This window comes from Cupressus sempervirens, chromosome 5 (assembly GCF_028749045.1).
Source record: "Cupressus sempervirens isolate cs-2001-9-10 chromosome 5, ASM2874904v1, whole genome shotgun sequence".
Lineage (NCBI taxonomy): Eukaryota > Viridiplantae > Streptophyta > Pinopsida > Cupressales > Cupressaceae > Cupressus > Cupressus sempervirens.
Window position 1 is genome coordinate 181990058 of NC_143122.1, and position 25202 is coordinate 182015259.

Genomic DNA, 25202 nt, shown 5'->3' on the forward strand with positions numbered 1-25202 from the left:
AGTTCCTTGAAATGTAACTCGAGATCCCTAGTGTCAAATCTCTCAATCAATATTTCGGTGAATTCCTCATAGGATGTAATTTCATTATGCCCCAAAGTCACCATGCCATGATGCCACCATTCATGTGCAATGCCATCCAAGTGCATAGCCGCATACTTGATAGCCTCCTCCTCAGGCATAAGATTTAGCTGCAAGTATGTATCTACCTTCTGCACCCAAGCTCGTGCAATCATCTTCCCTGAAGCATCATAATAAGGTAAGGAAAGTTTTCCAACTTCCTTTCTCAGCTCAAAGTTTTGATTCCTCCCTCCTGCTCTAGGCATGTGTCTCATCCTCAAGTCCATATAATCTTTGAGGGAAATATTTGCCTGAAACTCTGGTCCACTAGCCTCCCAGTCCCTCCTGAACTGATCCTGTAACTCGGTAATCTGCGGTTCGTTTACTGGTTGAACCAGATCTCTGGGTGGGAAGGTGGGTAGAAAAGGTCTCGAGCTCGCAGTCCGTGTTGGGCGTGCAACGTGTCTGAAGTTATCAGCCTCATTCCCATTATTGTTGTGTCCATTATTACCATTAATGTTATTCTCAAGACCATTGTTGTTGCCTTGGCCTCCATGGTTATTGTTTCCCTCACTGTTATTGTTTCTGTTGTTGGCATCACCTGGATTAATATTGACACCCATCTGTCTAGCCATTAGTTGCAACATCATGTCCATTCGCCTATTCTACTCCTGCTGCATATGCTGCCCTTGCTCTAATGTATCCAATAATTATCTGAACAGTACCTCCCCCTGATCTGGACCAGCATTTCTGCCTTCGCCTAATCCTGTATTCCTGTTATCTCGATCACCCATATTATTGTCCTGATCAAAGAATATTTCCTCTGTGTTTGTATGGCTGGATTCAATGTCCCCCTGCACGGATGTACTAGGCTGTTTGCTTTGCAAGTCTGAAATCCTATTTTGTCTTGCTCTGGTATTGCGGAAATTATAAGGCCCCTGTCGCATGCTCAAACATAAATGCTTAACCTGTGTTTTTTTTTCTTTTTTTTCTTTTCTGATTTTAGTGTTTTGACATTTCGTCAAACACTTTTCCCTCTATCCGGCTGTTCCAAATTCCCTATAAGACCTCCACAGGATGGCAGGACTTATAGTTCTGATACCACTGTAATGGGCACCCCTAGATGTCCCAAAAACTAAACCAAATTGCTGAAAAGAATTATGTCAAACAGTTTGCATTCAACCTCTTATTTCTTCGTTTAATGTTTTAAACCCCTTATAACTCCAGAAATCAAATGTTTATTTGTTTGTTGTGTTTTGTGCATGGAATTGGTATCATACAACATAAACAAGAAAGAAACTACAATAATATGCAAAGTGGAAATGAACTACAGCCAATAAAATGTTATTTTCAGAATTCATAAAACCAAATACATGGCAGATTTACCAACTCACTAATTACTTCAGCATTATTGACATAATACTCCAGCCCATGCTTTTGAACTTGCTGCTACAATACTTTGTCCTTCAATTAGTCCACTACCTTCGTAATATCGTTCCCTCAAAGCAACACAAGCGTCAGACAAGTAGTGAAGAAGATATGAGCAAAATACCAAATCTGCCTGTAACTGGAAATGCAACTAAACTGCCTGATAATGAAGTCGATAATAAAGAATTTCAAAAGCCAAATCCCAAGGGAATGACGTCTAGAATGTTACAAAAGAGGATAAACATCCTCAAATGTCAAGAACGGAGCTGCAACTCACACACCAATTTCTTCTCATATTCAACCTCTCTAATGAAGCCACAATTGCTTCTTTTTATTCTATTTCCAAGGGTCCGCTCAACTCATATGGGCAATGTGGGATAAAAGATGTGTAATATATAAAATGTATATTAAAATACCTCTTATGTCTCCCTTGGGTACACATCACCAAAAAATAAATATTAAAGTAACACTTTAATATTTTACAATTAAATTAGACATTACTTTAATAAAACTTCAGGCATTAAAATGTATTAGCAATCGGACTTCGAATAATGCGAGTGATAGCTCATCGAAAAGCTCTCACCGAGGAGTATCGAATCCAATCACCAAAATTGACCTGCATTGTGTCCTGTCGACTTACTAAAAATAGTAAGTATGCCTGAAACTGAGTAAATCAACTTCGTTTTGGCCCAAACTGGAAATGACTAGGCCAAAACACTCCAGGATCCCATTAAACCCTTTGTTAGCCCTCGGGACCATGTAGAACAAGGCTAACGCACACACACTTGGTCAACTGCTAAAATGGGGACATTACATTGGGGCTGAGGGTGGCTGCACTACGTCATTCTACTTTGGTGTTAAAGTAAAATTGTGAAGACAGTCGTTTATTTTTGTTGGTCTAAGAGGGTTTATTCTGCACTGAGCACCTGTAATTAAATATTCAGAGCAGTCATAAGTTCTATACCCACTTATTTTATAGATAGAGCGCAGGTCAATCAATTTCTGGCCTAAGTTGCTCTCGGATTAGTAAAAATGAAGAGGTTCAGTTGTGCTAGCATGAGTGTAGACAAGACAATTGTTAAATAATCATTCGGGATATGTTTAGTTCAAGAAGTAGTCTGGCAGTTTGATTATGTAACGATTAATATAGTTTTCTCAACTGCCTGAACAATTTTTTAGATTGTATATATTCTTTTGTTATTTTAATAAAATTTGCTCATGTGTGTGTGTGCATTTCATTTTTTATATTCTTTGGGCCTGTTATAGTGGTATCAGAGCCAAGTTTTTGGAGAAAAATAATTTAGATTGAGATGTGATTCCAATGCATTCTTTAATTTCAATCGTTGGAATAGTTCTTTTTGAAAAAGAGAATTATTATGAATGGTTTCGAAAGTTTAAAAATACCCTTATTTTTAATGATTTGTGGGATGATGTTTGTGAAAGCAAAGATGACAAAGAAGAGCCAGAGCAGCCTACAAATGCAAAGGAACTCGTCATCTGGAAGGGTAAAGACAAAAAGGCTTATGCTCTCATTGCTGCCTCCATTATTGAAGAGGTAAGTAGACATATAATCTCTTGTAAGAGTGCATTTGCAGCATTAAAGAAACTCAAAGATCTGTATGATTCTCATTCAAAATTTGAAATCATTCAATTATTGATGAAGTTATTCAATTTAGAAATGGAAGATAATGATCTGATGAAGTTAGCCTCTGAAATTAGGGCATTATTTCATGATATTGAAGCCACAGGTGTAAAAGTAGATTTACAACTCACTGCTTTTATTAAAGCTCTTTATCCTACCTATTCACACTATCTTGAATCTCTTCAAGCTAGTGAAAAGATGAAAGATATAACATTTGACAAACTTGTGGAGAAGATTGCAGAGAGGGAAAAAGCATTTGGTAAAAAAGATTCACTTTCAAATGCAGAGACTTTGTGTCTTGGATAGAAACAACAGGGGCAAACATTCAAAGATGAGCCTTCCAAACATGATAGTAGCAGCAAAGGTCGTGGAAGAAGACAATCTAGAGGTAGGGGGAATAAAAATTATCAAGGTGATAGACAATATTCTCAGCCACAACACTAGCATAGGGATTATCAACAAAAAGAAAGCCAATCTATACAATGCTATAGATGTGGAAAAATAGGTCATAGTGCCAATGTTTGCAGAACTCCATGGGAGAAGATTTATGAAAAGAAGGAGAAGCCACTAGAAAGAGGTAACCCTCATGAATCTGCACATTATGTTATTGCACATTGTAATGTTGGGATTGAAAAAGCTTTTAGTACTTCAAATTCTTGTTTGAATGATACTTGGTTGTTAGATACTGGAGCCGCATGTCATATGACCTTTAAAAGATATTTTTTTGAGACATTCAATGATCAAGTGGATGGAGTAGTATATTTTGCTGATAAATTTGAGATAAAACCTTCAGGCATTGGGTCTATTAGACTTAAATTACTAGGTCTTGCTGATTATATACTTTCTAATGTTCTATATCTTCCATAGTTGAAGAGAAATTTAATATCACTTGTGCATATTAGACAACAAGGTCATTCAATACATATGTTTGATGATATTATTGAGATCAGAAGAGATGACGATCATGTGATTGTAATGAGTGGAGTTGAAGATGGCAAACTTTTATATTTGAAAGGTACTTCATCAAGCTCTTAGAATTATGCAAATTTCTCACAGCATGGTGGTAATATTTCTTAGTTTGTTATGGCATGCAAGATTTGGTCACATTAACTATGGTAGTGTCAAAATTCTGAAACAAAATGGAATTCAAGGACTTCCCACTATCCCAAAGCAAATTTCTCAATGTGATGCTTGCATTTTAGGCAAACACAGTAAACAACCTTTTCATGATTCTATGTTTAGAGCTTCTAGAAAGTTGGGTCTCATTCACTCAAATTTGTGTGGGCCTATGCCCTTTCTATCAACAAATGGAAATAAATACATAATGACTTTTATTGATGACTATACCAAGATGTGTTGGGTTTATTTATTAAAAGAGAAATCTCAAGCTTTTGATACTTTCAAAAATTTCCATTTGTGGATAAAAAATGAGACGAGACTCAATATTGGAACCCTAAGAAGTGATGATGGTGGTGAGTACGCTTCTAAAGATTTTGCAAATTATTTGCAAGAAAATGGTATTAAGTATAAGAAAAGTGTTCCATATAACCCACAACAGAATGGTGTAGCAGAACGTATGAATCGAACACTCCTGAATATGGTAAGATCTATGATGTTTTTCAAAAATGTTAAATTAATGTTTTGGGGAGAAGCCGTTCTCTGTGCTGTCTACATAAAGAATAGAACTTCTTCTGCTACACTACAAAGTAAAACCCCTTATGAAATGTGGTACGACCATCTTCCAAGAGTTAAGCATTTTAGCGTTTTTGGTTGCACATGTTATGCTTTAATTCTTGCTCACTTGAGGAATAAATTAGAAGCTAGGAGTAGCAAGTGCATTTTTTTGGGATATTCTACTACTTCCAAAGCTTACCGTCTATATGATGAGGAGAATAAAATTTTTGTTCTTTCTAGAGATGTTATATTTCTTGAATTTGACAAAGATGCACACAGTGTTGACAAACAACTTTCTCATCTTGATAGATTTCAATCAGAAAAATTCTATCATGAATGGGATAATTAACTTCCAACTCTTGAAGGGGGGATTCCCTTTCTAGGTCAATCTTTGGAAGTTACAAAGAATGAAGAACCTGTTGAAAGAGAAGACAACAGTTTTCAAAAAATTTCAGAATTTGAAATAGTTTGTGACAAAGAAGATAACAATTCCAAAATATCAGGAATCTTTTGTGAAGAACCTGTTGCACAAGAATGTGAACCATCTGAACCTGTTGCACAAGAATGTGAACCATCTTGTGAAGAATCTAATTCAAAGGCTTTGGATGTTGATAAAACATCAGAGCAATCAATCTAGAGATCAATGCAGACCAAGAAAATTCATCAGAGGTATGAAGATTTTGAATTAATTTTTTCTATTGTTGATGAACCTTCTTTATTTCAAGAAGCAACAAGAAGTGATGCATGGAGAAGTGCAATGCAAAGGGAGTATGATGCTCTCATAAAAAATGGAACTTGGAGGTTAGTGGCTCCTCGAATTGGTGCCAAACCTATTGGCTACAGGTGGGTATATAAGAACAAATATAAAGCTGATGGTTCACTTGATAAACATAAAGCAAGACTTGCAACAAAAGGATATGCTTAGGGAGGTGGTGTTGACTACACTGAAACTTTTGCTCCTACAGCCAAGTGGGGAACTATTCGAGCATTGTTTTCTTTGGCAGTACAAAAAGGATGGCATATACATCACATGGATGTTAAAACAATCTTTTTAAATGGAGATTTGAAGGAAGATGTCTATATGCTACAACCTCAAGGTTTTGTTATCAAAGACCAGGAACAAAAGGTATGTAAATTGGTAAAATCTTTGTATGGTTTGAAGCAAGCACCACGTGCTTGGTATGAAAAATTGACTGAGCACCTCCTAAATTAGACTACAAGCATTTAGTCTTGATGATGCAACTCTCTTTGTCAAGAAAATTGGTAGATCAATTGTGTATCTAGTTGTATATGTTGATGATCTTCTCATCACAGGCAATAATGATGGTTATATAGAATCCATTAAGAGAGAGTTGAAAAAATGTTTTGATATAACTGACTTGGGATTACTTCATTATTACCTAGGTATTGAAGTCATTCAAAATCCTAAGTTCATTTTTATTTCTCAGAAAAAATATATTAAAGAGTTATTATACAGATTTGGCATGAAAGATTGTAATTCTGTTTCCACTCCAATGGAGCAAAATATGAAGCTTTCATCCAATGAAGGAAATAGTGTTGAAGATCCAACCAAGTACAGGCAGCTTGTTGGAAGTTTGACTTATCTCACCACTACTCACCCTGACATTACTTTTGCAATAGGAATTTTGTCCAGATTTATGCATAAACCATGTGAGGGGCATTGGATTGCAGCACAACGAGTTTTGAAATATTTAAAAGGAACTCAAACTCTTGGCATAAAATATTCAAGAGTTTTAGACTTCCATCTTATTAGCTATGCTGATTCAGATTTTAATGGTGATGAAGAGAATGGGTTATCTACTTCTGGTTATTTGATGACCCTAGGATCAACAACTATTACTTGGAGATCAAAGAAAAAAACAATTCCTACTGACTCTACAACTGAAGTAGAATATGTAGCAACAACTCAAGTTACAAAGAAAATTGTGTGGCTGAGGAAAATTCTTGATGACTTGCAAGAGGCACATACAACTTCAACAACTTTATTTGTTGATAACAATTTTGCAATACAATTGGCAAAGAATCTTGAATTTCATGATCGAACCGAGCATATCAACACCAAATATCACTTGATTTGATATTATGTTGAGGCAAAAACTATACAGCTGAAACATTGTTCCATTGAAGAAAAAATTGCTGATATTTTTACTAAAGCATTGGGACGTGTTAAATTTGAACAATTTTGAATGCTACTTGGCATGACAAATATCCCTTCAGATTAAGGGGGGAATGTTAAATAATCATTCGAGATATGTTTAGTTCAAGAAGTAGTCCAACAGTTTGATTATGTAACGATTAATATAGTTTTCTCAACTGCCCGAACAATTTTTTAGGTTGTATATATTCTTTTGTTATTTTAATAAAATTTGCTCTTGTGTGTGTGCGCATTTCATTTTTTATATTCTTTGGGCTTGTTACAACAATTTCTTGTGAACTACTAATTATGAAATACAAGTCAATGAGTTTGGGTAAAAAACCATATGATTGAATCCTCATAGCAATATCACAAAATGATCTTGTTTTGAATGCACTCCCCAAACATGGTTGGTTAAAAAGTGACTGAATTTGATTTTTTATAATATTCTATAATTAACATGTTTCAAATATGCTCACGTGCCTTCTAAAAACATTTTAAGTTTTTCATAATCTGTTACTGGTTATGAGAAACTTTTAAGCACTTTTAATTGGGGATATTCAATTTTCTAAAACACAAGCGAGTTATGAAAACTTCCATTTTCTTTTGCATGTGGCAACACTATTGACCAAAATCTTGGCACACTTACCCATTGAAAATGTAGAATGACTTAGTTGATGCGAGTTTTAGTCCACTACATTATGCACGATCAAATGTGAAACACCAAATATTCAACTATCTCTTGATACTTGCTTGGTTGGAATGATGTTATATGCTAGATAAGGGGACTTATGCTTAGTTCATTCAAGACTTGTCAACTTGACTCTAATGATTTGGATTTGTAATGTGCAATGAAAATACACTTTTTGCTTTCAATTCTTGGACTCTATCTTAACTTTTTCTACTACTTTTATTTCTAACAATCAATGCAAGGAAATATTGATGGACTTGGACCCTATGTAGTGTAATCTCGCTAGTAACTCCACCTAGCTAGTGCAAGCTTCTATGCTAGATACTCAAAGTTTTCGAATCAATATCTCACCTTTAATCCCATCAAATAAATGCAAGCTAAAGATTTACTATCAATTGAAGTTACATGTTTTCTTCATCGACTTACCACATAAGATAATTGTTACAATTTGGAAGAAGCTAGTGCCCTAAATTTGTTTGAGTTGAACAAGTGAACAACCACAATTCTTTCCATCCACTTAAACTAAATTGCGTAAGAAAAAATCTATTCTAACAACTTGAAATGAAATATTATCTAATAATGTAGAAAAAAAAATCTATTCTAAATGTGGGATACAGATAACCATGTAATAATGCAAACTTGATCACAACATTTCACTATGCAAGAGATAAACATGAAAAGTAGAGGAAATTTGGCAATATACTAGCAATAATTCTCAAACCAAACTCCTTTACAAATGAGAGGGGTGGAGTTTATATAGGATTCCCAATTTCAATGACAACCAATATTAATTTAAAATCAAGAACCTAGATCAATCTATTACAAACTCTAATCAAGGGAACCATTTATTGTCATGAGAGATGAATTCACGTGAATCATTACTCATGAAACGCGAGTCAATGAGTTTGACTAAAAAGCTACACAGTTACATCTTGATAGTAATATCACAATTTGACCTGTTGTGAAAAAACATCTCCTACTTATCAATTGATGAGCTTAAAGGGGCTTTCTAATGATGGTTCATAAGGCAAAACACTTGGTGAAGGTTTTGCTAATGGGGTTGTAGGCAGAGTGTGTTTTAACCATGGAGGGAACTTCATAGTTAAGCACACTCGAGCTAGAGTAGTACTAGGATGGGTAACCTTCTAGGAAGTCTTGATGCTTCACCTTTGCGAGCATCACCTAGATCCAATGAGTGCTAAGTGTTCCATTTGTTCTCATGAGAGATGGATTTGTGTGAATCACTACTCATGCAATGTGAGTCAATGAATTTGACTCAAATACTACACAGTTAAATCTTGATAGTAATTTCACAATTTGACTTTCTATAGAAAAATATCTCTACTTATGAATTGATGAGCTTAAGGGGCTTTCTAATGAATGGTTCATAAGGAACAACACTTGGAAAAGGTTTTTGCAAATGGGGTTGCAAGCAAAGTGGATTTAACTATGGAGAGAACTTCTTAGTTAAGCGTGCTCGAGCTAGAGTAGTATTGGGATGGGTGACCTTTTGGGAAGTTTAGATGCTTCACCTCTGCGAGGATCACCTAGATCTAATAAGTGCTAAGTATTCCATTTATTGTCAGGAGAGATGGATTAGCGTGAATCACTACTCATGAAGCATGTGTTAATGAGTTTGACTCAAAAACTGCACAGTTAAATCCTAATAGCAATATCACAAATTTACTTGTGAAAAATATCTCCTAGTTATCGATTGACAAGCTTAAGGGGCTTTCTAATGAATGGTTCGTAAGGCACAACACTTAGTAAAGGATTTGTAGATGAGATTGCAAGAAGAATGGGTTTAACCATGGAGGGAACTTTGTGGCTATGCAATCTCAAGTTGGAGTAGTATAGGGATGGTGACCTCTCAGGAAGTCCTAGAGCTTCACCTATGTGAGGACCACCTAGATCCAATGAGTGCTAAGTGTTCCATTTATTGTCATGAGAGATGGATTTGTGTGAATCACTACTCATGAAACACGAGTTAATGAATTTCACTAAAAAATGACTCAATTAAATCCTGATAGCAATATCACACTTTGACTTGCTATGGAAAAATATCTCCAACTTACTCATTATTTCTTCTATACTATCTATATTGTCCCTCAATTCTTCAAACTCTTGTTGTGTATTTGTTGGCCCAACATTGAATGAGGAGGTATGTCAATCATAAGGAGCAATCTCATCCTCACTCTTATCTCTAATATGAATAGATAAATGCATACTGCGAGACCCCGTCTCATCCCTAGTGATCCTATGAATCTTCTTTGCTAGTTTTGGTTCTCTTGTTTTCCTAATTCAACTAAAAAATGTGTCAATATCTTCTATAGGTGGAACCTCTTCTTGTTGGCATATTAGTCAAGTTTGTTATTAGTGACACACACTTATTCAACTTGTATATAGCTATCGAGCTCATTGTATAGTTTACAGTGTTTGCCATGTATTTCAGTTGTCACTGAGTTTTACAGTTTCTACCGAGTCCTTTGGACACATCCCAGTGGTTACCAAGCAGATTTAGTTAATGAGAAGACCAGTAGTGTAAACCATGCATTTCAGTTGATGCTGAGTTTATCAGTGGTTACTGAGCAGTGTAGTGTTCACCGAGTTTGCAGTGTATGTGATAAGAGTCCAGTGTTAACCAAGCTTTCCAGTTTTAACCAAGAGACCCAATTTATACCGAGCTCAAGGTTAGAATGTTTACCGAGTCATACAATGTAAATCAAGAGACTCAGTTTATACGATGAGTTTCACATTGTCTATCGAGTCACCAGTGTAGACCGAGTTCAGGACTACTTAGAAGTGATCAGTATGGACCAAGCTTCTATGTCTACTTAGTGCATGACGATGCCGAGTATTGACAATGGATGCTGAGTATAAAAACCTCACTAAGTAAGTCTTTAGAACCCGAATGTCTTCATGTGGGCCGACTTTGTAACATTTGTGGTAACTTGTATGATGACCAACTTTGTAATTTATATAATTGGATTAATATATATGTAATGCATTATATCATATCCAATGTATGATGTATGTATGTAATGTGTGGAAATATGAATGCAAATTACATCAGATAAAAGTAGGAGTGAATTGTGAAGGCCATAACATCGTAAGGAGTGGGAGAGACATATCTATCACAGAAAGGTGATCAATACAAGAAGGAATCTCATTCAACAAACTAAGTTGTAGATCAGAGATCTACTACTGCTTCATCCTAACAGGTGGATTAGTCAAATCCTTTCACAAGGTAGACCTAATAGTCTTTTGCAAATCTCTTTACCGAGTGCATACTTGATTGTATGTTTGTAAATCCTTTCACAAGGTGGACCTAGCAGTCCTTATTGCTCCTAATAGGACATATCATTAGAAGTGTTCAATGTAAGCTTTAACAGGCTAACTTTATACTGTAGTATTAAAGTTGTGGGTATCATCCCCACCCCAGTTTTACTTTCTATTTGGAAGGTTTTTGGGTCACCAAATCTTTGTCTTAGTGTTATGAATGCTTCCAGTTTCTTATGCATGCAATTAGATCAGAATTTACATTATGGATAAATGCTAATTGAATGGTTGGATTAAAGGTTGAAATTGTTAAGTTTTAGAAGTTATTGATTCACCCCTCCCCTCTTAGTAACTTAGCTTAGTCTTGAATATTTCCAACACTTCTTTCCTTCTCCTTTTCTTCATGCTCTCCCTCAAGCACCCAGGAACCTTGGATAAGTCCATATCATCATGAACATGCATTCAAGCACATATTGAATATATTTAAATGTTAGGGTCTAAATCTCTAGACTTAGATCTTAACATTACATTACAGAGCTTCTAGCATTCTAGATCAACATTGTAGATTGCAAGTGTTGAATACAATTATTTAATTCTATGTTGTCTTTGATGTTACACAAATGTCAAGCCTTTACCTAGCAATCAGTGTTAGTTGAGCTCACTCGAGCATTGAAGGAAGCTTCCTACTTATGCCGAGTGTTCTAGAAAAGACATCACAGAACCAATGTTAACTGAGTTCACTCGGTTACCAAAGGAAGTTTGTTGGAAGATAGTGTCAACCGAGTTTACTTGGTTACCAAATGAAGTTTGAAGGGAAGTTAGCTCAGAGTTAGTATTGACCGAGTTGGGTTGGTTAACAAAGGATTCTCTTGTGTTGACAAAGTACTCAATTTAGTATCAGTTGACTTTCAACATGTTAAGTCTGATAGATTAACTAGTTAATTCTAGCTGACTCAGAGGATAATATTTGGTTATTTGAAAGTGCATTCAAGTTGACTTGACAATATAAATCATATAAATATAACGTTATGTTGAGGATTGAATAAGTGGATAAGTAGAATTGAAGAAGATGATTTAAGGAAGCGAATTTGGAGGATATTAGAATATCTAGAGTTGATTGAGTTGCAAAGAACATTCTGATCAAGGAGGATCAAGTATTCAAGCCAATACTAAGATTTGAAATCAGCAAATATAGTTGCATCAACAATTAGGTCAAGTCATTGTTACTATCTAATTATTGAAGTAGTGAATCAAATCTCTTAACAAAGTAATCCTAACAACTATTTTGTAATCCTCTAACAAGGTGGCATTTGAAGATTGAAGTGTCTAAAGACCTCTAACAATGCCACTCCTAACAGTGTGAACTAAATCCTCTAACAGGGTCACACCTAATAGTGTGTTTTGTAACCTTTAACAGGGTTGGCTCCTAACAAGGCTCACTTCAAAAGAGTGAAAAATAATAACTAGTTGCAATTAGTGGTTTTCCCAAACTGGGTTTCCACGTTAAATGTTGGTGTCTCTTGTGTTCATGTTATTTTCTTTATGTTTCTACAACTAAGTTAACTACGATTAATCAAATGAAATAACTTAAGACTTATGCTTGAAATGTTAACCGAGTGACAGTAATTATTCAATGTTAACCGAGTGATCCTGTGCTAACTGAGTTACAATAGAATATTTAGTTTCAACAAGGTTTTGATTTTATATTGTAATCATCTTAAGGGATTTGATATTTATTTAAGTGGTAACTAATTCATCCCTCCCCTCTCAGTTACTCCTCTTATATTTCCAACAACAAGCACATCAAATACTACATTTCTCTTACTTGCTATTAATGGAGGTGTAAATCACCAAATTAGGGGGGTTGACTAAGATAAACCCCTATATAACTACCCAGGCATATACTTTTCAGATTTGTAGGATTAAGAGAACAGTTTCGAGCATAGATCAAAGGACCATTTTTTACAAAACTTTTCAATTCCACGCTTTGTTCCAAATTTTAACACTTCAAGGATGAGGTCAAGGTCATCCCTTACCTTACTGTTAGAGGCATAATTTATTTGCAAATCCAAGATTCTAGAGCATAGATTTGTAGATTTTGGTATTAATTTTAGGCACAGGTAGAGGATAAGGTTGTCCTTTACCTAAAATCAAAGACATGGTTGCCCTTATCTCCCAAGCCGTCCTTCACCTTCCCATAAATAAAATTTGATCTAGTTTAGATTTGCTAGTTTTTGGTGGTGGAAAATAGAGTTCAAGTCATTACATGCCTTCCATAAATAGTAAATCAATCATTTATCCCTTTTCCTCCATTGTTCTTCATGGTGAACACATTTCTTTCTAGATTACTTACATCCTTATCACATTTATGATCAATATAATGAGGTCTTCAAACTTGCAAGGTTAAGGTCCCATGTTTTTTCCCTTCACTCTTAGTCACACTTCTCATTTCTACTTTTTGGATAAGGATTATTCCACTTGAACCCTCATGTAATTTAGGAATTTACCACCATTTCACATGTTACATTATGTATAGCTACCCATAAACTTCACAAGGATTACTTAGTAAGTCCTAGGTGTTCTATAAATATCGTTAATGTGGTTTTATAGGATGCAGTTACTAATAGTTTCTTTTAGCATCTATGCATTATGGATTTGACTATATCCTTTTCTATTAAGTGATCTTCTTTTCACTTATCATCATATGCACATCTAGTTGAATATACCACTAAAGTGCAGGATAAATGTACCATCCTAAATTGGAGGATATTTAATTTAGTGATTGTTCCTAGTGTGCTTGCATTGTACACTTGCACTTTGCACTCACTTGCCTCAATTTATATCTCTCTCTTTCCTAGAAAAATTTGAGGTAGGATCTAATGCATCCCCTCATATTTCACTTTTCCTCTTGTGCTCAAATTGAGGTAGAACCTAACTCCTATGGGGCTTCCTCTTCTTTTTCAACTTTAACCATATTTTTGCATTTTAATCTCTATTTTATACTTATCTCTTTAATAAATCCTACTAAAAATGAAACATTTGGGATCCAGAGGGGTATCACATTCATGGAACCTCCTATAGTGGAGGATGATATCATCCTCTACCTAGGGTAAGGGGTGATGTCATCACTTACTTTGGGTCCCAAATTTGCAAGATTTCATGCCAATATTAAATTTTGGGTCCTCCCACCCAAATTAGTCAACTCTTATGGGGTTTCACATTTGAATCACTATTAAATACCCTATTTGGCTTCATATAACAATGTGAATATGAATGACATCACACAAGGCTAAGAGTGTGCGTTAGTGGACATCCGAATCTAACATAAGAGTAATTGCAAGGTAAAAATCAAAGGCTTTGTGATCCATCCATTGAAGGAAAGAGGAGATCGAGCATTCTCAATCTAGAAGTTTCATTAGATGGCTATTTAAGAAGGGTTTAAGACCTAATTTGAAGTTTTTAGCAAAAGGATTGCACAATTAAAGGTGGATCAGAGGTTGAAGGACTAAGGTGACCTAGCAGTGCATAGAGAAAATATTGCATGTCTGTCACATTGAGGTGATTACAGTTTGGAAAGAGAGGATTTGTCATCAACAATAAAATGCAACTGAAGGATCATAGTACTGATTACATTCTAACCATTGTATGAGGTGAATCTATTATCAAAATGGTCCTAACAAGCTTATTGTAAATCTGCTAACAGAGTGCTCACTTTATTGTGATGTTCACATCCTTTAATCAAGGTAAACTTAATAGTCTTGCAAGCTCTTAGTAGTGAAGACCCCTCGTAGGGTAGATCATTAGAAGTGATCAAAATTGTAGCCCTAATAGTCACACTTTATTGCTGCTGTAGTGAAGGTTTTGTGGGTGCCATCTCCACCGTAGTTTACCTTCACCTATTGTGTCATGTGTTGATCTATTGCTTATGTGTTATTCCTGTTATTAGATGTTAGATTTGATATTACATGTTGATATATGATGATGCATGATTAAGGTTAATGAAGTGTATGAGATGAAACAAGTTATATGTGGTTTACATTTGAAGTGGTAAAAGTTTTAGAGATCCTAATTTACCCCCCTCTCAGCATCTCACTTTCCCCATTAGATTTCCAATAATTGGTATTAGAGTTGAGTTCTCTAAGAAAGAAGTCTAACCACTTGAGATTCAAAGATCTTGGAGATAGAAGCCTACAAATTGGAAAGGTGATTGAGAATCAAAATCTTGGTTTGCAGCTTGCATTTGAACAAGTTAAGTTTGCAAAGGAGGAATAGAAGAAATCATTGAAGAGAAGGAAGGAGATGGCAATCTAGTAAAATGACATGCAATACAAGGAAGAAAGCATTGAGGACTTATGTGATATAGGAAAATCTAGTGAAATTGATGCAATGATAGCATTTTTGTTGGAGAAGAACAACATCTTGAATGAAGAAATAAGAACACTAAAAAATAGAACATGAAATACAATTAGTGAGGCTATGTGAAGTTAGTGAACAAAATAAAAAGGTTGAAGAAGATAAGGTAATGGACGATGAAGATAAAAGGAAAATGGATACAAGTCTTGATGAGAGAATTAATGAGGTACAAAGGTTAACTCATAATCAATTTGATATGGTCAATCAATTATTAAGTGTTACTCATGAGATTGCTAGGAAGGTGGAAGAGATTACAAATATGAGTTTTGAGAACAATCAATTGAAAAATGAGTTGAGAGCTAAAAAGGAAATCATGAAAAGAATGAAAAGGTTTGGAGAGGCCATGAGACAACTTGATGAACAACTAAGAGCACAAAGAAGACCTCATCACACTACTGGGTTATGATATATTGGGTTCATATCATCTACCAAACAAGGAGAGTGGTCAAAGCATAGAGAACAAAGGAATGCAAAACCAAAGAACAAGAAACCTACATGCTATCATTATGGAAAACTAGGTCATACGACAAATGTTTGCAATAGCAAAATTTGCAACTTAAATCCTAAGCCTAAATTCAAGGGTTATTGTTTCAATTGCAACAAGCATGGGCATCAAGCACATGAATTTAGACCAAAGGCTAGTAAGACACAAGCTACATCTATATTTGAAGGTTATTATTACACATGTTAGAAGTATGGTCATAAGGCACAAAATTGCAAATCTAATGGAAAACACAGTTGGACACCTAAAGGTCAAGGCAAACCAATTAGGCACGGAAATACTATAAATTGACATTACAATACTTGGGTCAATTTTTAGTTACGTGGAAAGTATGAACATATTGAACAAAATTGTGCAAGGATACATCTCAAAGGAAGATCAAGAACTCGAGAAAATCTTGTCTAGTATGCTTTAATTGTCAAAAGATCATTCACTTAAGAAGAGACTATATGAACCGAGCACTAGCATCTAATAATGAAGAAAAAAATGGAAAGAAAAAGGTCAATGCTGAAGAAGTGAGAACCTAGATGAATCAAACCTAGAAGAAGAAATCTTATGGAAGTAATAGTGCAAATGGTGAAGTTGTGATCATCTAGTCCAATGGATTTGGTGATCCCCCTGCCTCAAACTAAATAAAGAGGTATGTATGGAACAATATTTCAAATTGCTAAATTCTACATCAATTCCTAATATTGAATGCATCAAAGTCCAAATTAACATGATATTAGATGCATACGGACAAATTTGGAGTGTGAAAAAAGTTGTAAAGTTAATAATTGTTGAGTATTAGCATTGAAGGATGAAAGAATTAAGTGGCCAAGTAAAATTTCTAATATTGACCAAGTTGGTACATTATCTGAGTCGAAGACTAAGGGAAGTGTGATCATCAAGTTTTGTGGAGAAGGCCAAGTCAACTAAATTGTGCACCCACTATGTGTACGAAACATTTATGAGACCCTAAAATTGATTTTTTTGACCCTTATAATGGATTTTGTTAATCATTTTGAATACATTGCATTCAAGATTTCAAGAGTAGTAGAGTTAGAGAAAATTTAAAGTGAACTTGAGTGATTTGTGTAGAGTTCTTATAGCATTCTGCCAACAATTGAGAGTGATTTGAAGGTTGTGTTGACATTGAGCAAAGAAGAATTCAAGTTTCAAACCCTAAATGTGAAGATGGCATCGAGTTCAACCATTGAGAAGGGAAAAGCATCAAAGGTTAGTGATGTGCAATTAATTCATAATGAAGCTATTAAACCACCAAAGTTTAAGGCATATCCAGATATTGTTGTAAAAGGAGATGCATTTGGTGCCCTATCTTCAATCCCATTGAACGTTACTGTGATTCATGATGTTAGGTCATGCTATATGTGTAAGATTAGTGAAGTAGGTGATTTCAAACTAAGGAATGCATATGAGGGGTTGTGCATTGATGAGAAACTAAAAGAATAGCACAAGCATATTTTCGAGGTTGAACACTCATGTGCCCAAGATTTCCCAACGATTTTCAAAGTTAAGTGGATAAATATCATTCTAAGTTGAGTACACAAGATGAAGTTGTGGCTAGAGGGTGGATTAGTGGAGCTGTCAAAGTAGGGATGTAATTGAAGTGAACACTATGGAATTTTGGAACAAGTGTGCAATGACAATTTCCACCATCAAGGACACAGAGACAAACTTTGTAGTGAGGGTTATGGGTATGTGCAGGATCATGGTGTGCCAAAAAGTGGTGATCTTAAAAATCTGTAGTTTTGAAATGCCTCAAAGTATTTTAAATCTATTCCAACTTTTTTCCCACCCATCCTGATACCAAACTATACAATTAATACCTTTATAAGGCCTATTATATCTTTGGCTACCAACCCTACACGGTCAACTTAAAAAATGTCCCAAACACATCTTTTTGTCCCATTCTTGTGTATTTTTTTTTTTTTTACTTCAAACATGTATTTAACGACTATTTTTTCACCCAATTTTGATGAAATGAAAAGGGTTTCGTAACAATGTTCTTAGCTTTCCATAAATGTAATGTCTATCAAATTAGGAGTTCAATAAGTAACTATTACTTATTTTCTAATGGAGTTATGTATAAAGTGTTGATTGACATGTTGACAGAGAAATAACTATAACTTTCAAGGGTCAATGCAAGAAGTTGGGTCTCACTTTTGGCCAAACAATGGAAGTGTTTTTCTTGTTTTTGAAATTTTTTATCAATTGATGTCAAAATTTGAGGCATTTGGAGATTGAATATAAAAAAACTCCAAAAATAAAAATTTTAGTGTTCAGAATCTAGTTTTTGAATATGTAATTTATTTGTGTACCCATATGATAGATTATTTTTTTGGTGTGGATCTTTAAAAATAACTTTTTCAAAATGCCTATTTCAGGACCATACCACGCTCATGTACAGACACTATAATTTGACACAAATAAATGAATTTTCACAAATCCTTTTAAAAGGAGTTACCTAATACACCTAAGATTGATTACAATATTTTTTCTTAATTTTTTATTGAATAATTTTATTATTATTAATTATTAATTGGCTATAAAGGTAAATTTTAAAACCTCTCGTGTACAGACCACATAATTTGATCAAAATCTTGCTTTTTTCAATTTTTTTAAAAACATCAAAAGAATTGTATTTAGATTGATGACATATAAATTAATTTCAAGAAAACTTATAAAATAAAAAAGTTATTAAAGTTTTAGTGAGTGCCACTTTTTAACATTTGGGAGATAGTTTTGATTAATAAATAATGGAAAAATAGAAAATAAACTAATAACACTATAAAATTTACATTTTTGGAATAAGAACAGTAAGACCTATAATGGGTTTTTGTTTCATAAAAAAATTCAATGGGGACGACTATAAAAAAATTACAACAATACCGAAAATTGTCAATTAAATGCCTTAAAAAAAAAAGATCATAAATGCATGGCTTGGTGGGACCAAGCCTATGCCGTGCCTTTCCCCAAGGCAAAACTCCATGCAAAAGTTGGGTGCCAAACCAAATTTCCACTCATGTCTCAAGAATCGGGCACCCGATTATTTTTAAAATTAGGTACTCAATTTTTAAGTAATCGGATACCCATTTCTAATGTACCCGTTGGGCCCCAAAAGCTACCCCACAGACCGAATTTTAATGATTGAAATGATTGAATAGCAGTTTTGATCTGCAACAACGAATTCTATCATAGTTATTCTATTTTCTTGTCCTCTTATACAATTTGCAAGCTATTGATTCAAATTCAAAAGTGGTGCAAACATGGGATCAAAACAACGAAGAAAGAAGAAAGAAAAAGTTTTGATAGATGAGGAGATTGCAACAAATTAAGAGAATGAAGCACGACGTCAACGAGAGAGAAGATAGAGAATTAGAGACTTGAACAATGTTTCAAAGAAGAAAGACATTGAGGATACCACGATGCATGAAGAGCTCAAAGAAGTGAACCCAACACAAAAAAATTCAGGTGCACATTTTAATCATGCATTCAATATCGGTGTGTCTCCAAACCCTCAAATTTTCTCTTGTGATGAAATTGGTGATTTTTTAGAAGCAAGTTACAATTTAAATGATTTAGATTTTCTTCATGAGAAGCAATTGCCAAACAATCATGCACAAAAAACTCCAATTGAAATGCATGCCCTAAAAGAAATACCAAGACAAATTCAAATCCCAAATAACAGTGAAAATAGTAAAGTTTTTGAAAATAAAAATTGCATGAATGTAGACATAGAAACACTAACCACTGAACAAACATATCATAATGATAGTAAAGTGTCTGAACATAATTTTCATATTCCTAATGATGTGTTAAATAATCTTGAGGGATTGGTTTCATGGAGACAAATTAGGACACATGCTAATAGATTGTATAGGCATTTTTTTTATAATAAGAAATTTGGGTTTCAATGTCAGTTAATTTTGAAACTAATTTAAATGTCTAAAATGCAAAAATTAATGAGAAGGTTGAGAATGTATGCAAAACCCAAGAATAAAAATGATTCTTTAAAACAAGTTGTATCCACTATTGCTAGTGCCTTTGATGATATTGGAAAGAGAAGTCGGTCTAAAGATAAGAATGCAACACAATGAGCAATGATAACAGTTTTAGTTGACAAATCAACATCTGACAAAAGATTGATTAGCAATGGATATCTTAATGTGAATCGTAAGACTTTAGAAAGAGCTGTAAAGAGAAGGGTTAACTTTGAATGTGATCCAATAAATATTTTATGGACTTCTGGTGGTAGACTCTTGAGATGTGATATAAAACTTACTAGTGAAGTCAAGAGTTTAATTGAATTTTTTTGGCATGATAATACAAGAGTAGCACCTAATTCAAGAGATGTTCTTAAATTGAGAATTGAGTCAAAAATACATGATCCAAATCCTAAACACCTTTTGGACATGACTCAAATTGAATTGTTTAAATTTTTTGTAGATGGTAGGGTATTAAATATTACCATTAGTCAAGAATCTTTTGAAAAGTGTAAACCATGGTATGTAAGGATTAACAAGGAAAGAATCACATTTTTTTGTAAAACTCATATTCAATTTCGTTACCATTATGATGTATTTCGATCTATACGTGGTACCATGCACAGTAACGAAATGTTTCAGGAATGTGGTATAAAAATACCACCTCAAACTATAAAAGATTTCATATCAGGTTTGTTTTGTAAGCCACCTAATGATCAATACTTTCATTTCAATGCATGTCTTTTTGGTACATGTGATATGTGCGGCAATCTTTCTTTGTTAGATGAATGTTTGCATGAAAATGCTTTGACTACTTTTGGACAACAATTAGTTGAGGTAAAAAATATTCAAAACTATTGAATATTCATTGAAGGATGGGAAGATTGGAAGAAGGTGTGATCTAGTTACAGATAAAGTTAGTTGTCATGCATTTATGGATGAGTTTAAGAGTGTGATCATACCAAAATATGTTAAACACTCTCAATATTCTAGATGGTTTGATGGACAATTTCGAATATGTAAGAATACATTTCCAATTGGTACTATACTTTTAGTTGTTGACTTTGTAGAGAACTACATGCTTGCACCACAAGAAGAGGTACAACCACAATATTACAATTTAGTGCAAGTAACAATTTATGTTCATATAGTTTATAAGCATGCACGTGATAGTACATAGGAGGATTGAAAAATATTGAGAGAGTACCATTTTTATATGAGTGATAATAAAATCCATTCATCTGAGTTTTTCCAATATTGTTTCAAGGTCTTTTATGATAATTTAAAAGTGAGATAAATTCAAATGACACAACATTGGATATGGTTAGATAATTGTATAGGACAATTCAAGAATGCTAAAATGTTCTATTGGTTGAGTAGGACACATAGGAAAACTAACATCCAACATTTGTGGAGTTTTTTTGAGGCTAGACATGGTAAAGGAGAACATGATGGTGCTGGTGCATGCGTGAAGAGAGCCCTTAGTAAAGAGCAATTAAAATTTGAGGAAAAAACTAAATTCAAAAATGCTCATGAGATTGTCGAATGGTGTAACAAATATTTATACATGGGATCAAGTCAGAACTCTACAATCAAACGTTTCTTCTACCTAGTTGAAGAAAATAATATCCTTTCAAGATATGACTGTGATACAATTAGTGGCTCAGCTAAATGGCATTCATTTAGGAGTTCAGATTCTAACACTTGGACTATATGGACTAGGGAGCTTGCTTGCTTTTGTCAATTTTGTCTTGCAGGTGAATGAGAAGAATGTGTGAATATAGAATGGGTTGAAGATTGGCAACAAAAATCATTAGCACCTATTGACACACATTTTGAAGATGATATAGTAAATGAAGGCTAGAATGTTACTTTTACATCAGAAGACTATGATCGTATTTCATACCTCATAGAACCTGATATGCACAATTTAATTAGATTTTGTTGTGATCTCATGCTTCAATTTATATAATCTGCGTATGTACACTCATGTGATTAAAGTGTTTCTATACTTTATCTTATCTTGTAGAACATGTTTATGTTGTTATTGCACCTAGTGATAACAATGAACAGACTGAGTATTGGCTAGCTAGATGTGTGGAACCTAAGAAAAAATTGACATGTCATCAAGTAGACGATGATGGTTTTGAGTATCCAATTGGGTTTGTCATTGTAGTTGGCACCTGGCTACGTAGATACCTAACAGGAAGAAATGGTTTGCCAGCATTTGAAGACTACCAAACTGAAAAGAAGATTTTACACTATTCTCATTTGGTTGTGGCAACAAATATCAAATTAGAAAGATACAAAGGGAGATCTGCCAATAAGGTATTATGGACAATTTCAATGGATGAGCATGAGACAATCATAGATGCATTGCAAAAGAGAGAGGATGTAGATGGTACAATGGGATGACCACATTTAAATCAAACACATGTAAGTTTTTTCTTTATTGTATTATTTATATATATATGTACTTATATAATTTAATTACATGTATGTTTGTGTTGTCAATACCAATTTAGAGAACTTATATATACCTTTTATTCAGGTCTCAATTACAATTTATGCAAATTTAAATGTTAAAGTGGATCAAACATCAACATCTTGTGCAATCTCACATAGTAAGTACATACAAATTACACATATATTTACATAGTTTAGATACCTCATATTAATTTATGTGTTTATTAACATGTGTTTTTGTTTTACAATTTTATTTTACAGGACCTCATTTGAAGAGATGTGTTGAACCAATTTTATATTTTGAGTTCACTTCTATAAATATATCATTGACATTGTCTTACATATATTGTGAAATATGTTGTACAAACTAATTTTAAAATGAGAGTTTACTTCTATTTGAAAGTTAAAGATATGCCCTTGATAAATTATAAATTAATTGTCAATTTAAGTAATGACCTCCTATTTTGTTCTATTACTTTTACATTCAAGCATGTTTAAATTAATGTTTGTTTGAAGTTTCCTATTACTATTGATTGTAATATTAAAAACAAGTCACTTGTACATGATAATTTAAAGATCATTACTCATTGTATTGATTATATGTTATTATTATGTTGATAATTAACATGTATGTTTAACCATGTTAACCATGTTAAGTGAGAGGGAGGGAAGGATGAAGAAAGTGAGAGAGTCCAAGAGGTTTCCAAGAGGTTTCTAAGAGGTTTTGATGGATTATAAGGGTTCCTAACGGGTCTTAAGGGGAGATAGGGAGTCCTACCAAGTCATAATGCGTGTTATGTAATAATGAGTCTTACTAGGTAATAATGTATGTTATGTAATAATGAGGCCTTATTAGGTAATAATGAGTCTTACATTACCAAATGACACATAAGGACCTCTTATGGTACATTTGTAGGTATTTTTATCCATATATATGTTAAGGGGACCTAGGGAGTCCTAGTAGTTCATTATGTTTGTTATGGGTTATAATAGGTATTAATATAATTACTAACACATAATAGGTATTATTAGTTAATAATGAGTCTTACATTACCAAACAACACATTAAGATCACTTATGATACATTTTTAGGTACATTATCCATACATGTGTGTCTTAAGGGGACATAGGAGTCCTAATAGGTCATTATGTTTGTTATATGTTATGATAGGTATTGATATGTTTACTAGCACATAATAGGTATTTTTAGGTAATAATGAGTCCTACATTACCAAACAACACATTAAGATCACTTATGATACATTGTTAGGTACGTTATCCATACATGTGTGTCTTAAGGGGACATAGGAGTCCTAATAGGTCATTATGTCTGTTATAGGTTCTGATAGGTATTGATATGTTTACTAGAACATAATAGGCATTTTTAGGTAATAATGAGTCTTACATTACCAAACAACACATTAAGATCACTTATGATACAATGTTAGGTACGTTATCCATACATGTGTGTCTTAAGGGGACATAGGAGTCCTAGTAGGTCATTATGTCTGTTATAGGTTCTGATAGGTATTGATATGTTTAATAGCACATAATAGGTATTGCTAGGTAATAATGAGTCTTACATTACCAAACAACACATTAAGATCACTTATGATACATTTTTAGGTATGTTATCCATACATGTGTGTCTTAAGGGGACATAGGAGTCCTAATAGGTCATAATAATTTTTATAGGTTCTAATAAGTCTTAATATGTATTATTAGGATATAATAGGTCTTATTAGGTAATAACGAGTCTTACATTACCAAACAACACATTAAGATCACTTATGATACATTGTTAGGTATGTTATCCATACATGTGTGTCTTAAGGGGACATGGAGTCCTAATAGGTCATAATAATTTTTATAGGTTCTAATAAGTCTTAATATGTATTATTAGGATATAATAGGTCTTATTAGGTAATAATGAGTCTTACATTACCAAACAACACATTAAGATCACTTATGATACATTGTTATGTACATTATCCATACAGGTGTGTCTTAAGGGGACATAGGAGTCCTAGTAGGTCATTATGTCTGTTATAGGTTCTGATAGGTATTGATATGGTTACTAGAATATAATAGGTATTGTTAGGTAATAATAAGTCTTACATTACCAAACAACCCATTAAGATCACTTATGATACATTGTTAGGTACGTTATCCATACATGTGTGTCTTAAGGGGACAAAGGAGTCCTAGTAGGTCATTATGTCTATTATAGGTTTTGATAGGTATTGATATGTTTAAGTTAGAACATAATAGGTATTTTTAGGTAATAATGAGTCTTACATTACCAAACAACAAATTAAGATCACTTATGATACATTGTTAGGTACGTTATCCATACATGTGTGTCTTAAGGGGATATAAGAGTCCTAATAGGTCATTATGTCTATTATAGGTTATGATAGGTATTGATATGTTTACTAGCACATAATAGGTATTGTTAGGTAATAATGAGTCTTACATTACCAAACAACACATTAAGATCACTTATGATACATTTTTAGGTACGTTATCCATACATTTTTTAATCTAGTAGGTCAATTTTATTTGTAAGAATCTCAAAGCATAAATTTGATGTGATATTTATCCAATAATTTTTTTTATATCAATACAAATGTTCTATAAATAGTTAAAATTATTGTTCATCTAGCATATATACTTACAATATGTGCCATATGTTCATGAATAAAATATGTCAGAATAAAGAAAATGGTTTGAATACTTAAAACATGATGAAACATAATAATATATACTACATACACAAGCATGATAAGAAGTCGTAAGAAAATAGTACATGGTCTAACATACATCATGAAGTTAAAAAATACATATATAATACAGTTTTAACTGTCTGTCCTAACACAAAGTGTATACATCATACACAATATACATCA